This window comes from Propithecus coquereli, unplaced genomic scaffold (assembly GCF_000956105.1).
Source record: "Propithecus coquereli isolate 6110/MARCELLA unplaced genomic scaffold, Pcoq_1.0 Scaffold27, whole genome shotgun sequence".
In the NCBI taxonomy this organism is placed as follows: Eukaryota; Metazoa; Chordata; class Mammalia; order Primates; family Indriidae; genus Propithecus; species Propithecus coquereli.
In genome coordinates, this window is record NW_012148285.1 from 9,774,825 (window position 1) to 9,775,236 (window position 412).

Sequence of the window (412 nt, forward strand, 5' to 3'; positions counted from 1 at the left end):
CATTCACAGCCAAATATTTCTCTTAGCTGATTTTATATATTTTTTTCTGAGTTAATACAATATTATTCCACATTTAGAGCTCATCATTTTCTACTGGATTTTAACACAAGACAAATAAACATAAATAAACCAAAAGTACTATGTTCTCCCCACGAAAAGTATTTTAAAATCACTTTCAATATGTGTACCCTGAAAAATATTTAGACTTTCCCCCAAAGATGTAATTCTAGGATTGAGATGCATCTCACGCACCCGCATAGCTTGTGTGTCAGCAAAGATGGTAGCAACACAGAAAAACCGTTTGTTCTTAATGTATCTCAAGGGGGCATCTTCTGTTTCTTCTTTTAAATCGTTTTGTCCTCAACTTCTTAGTTCAATGCTAATTCGAATTTCAAAAAGAAAAAAAAAAAAA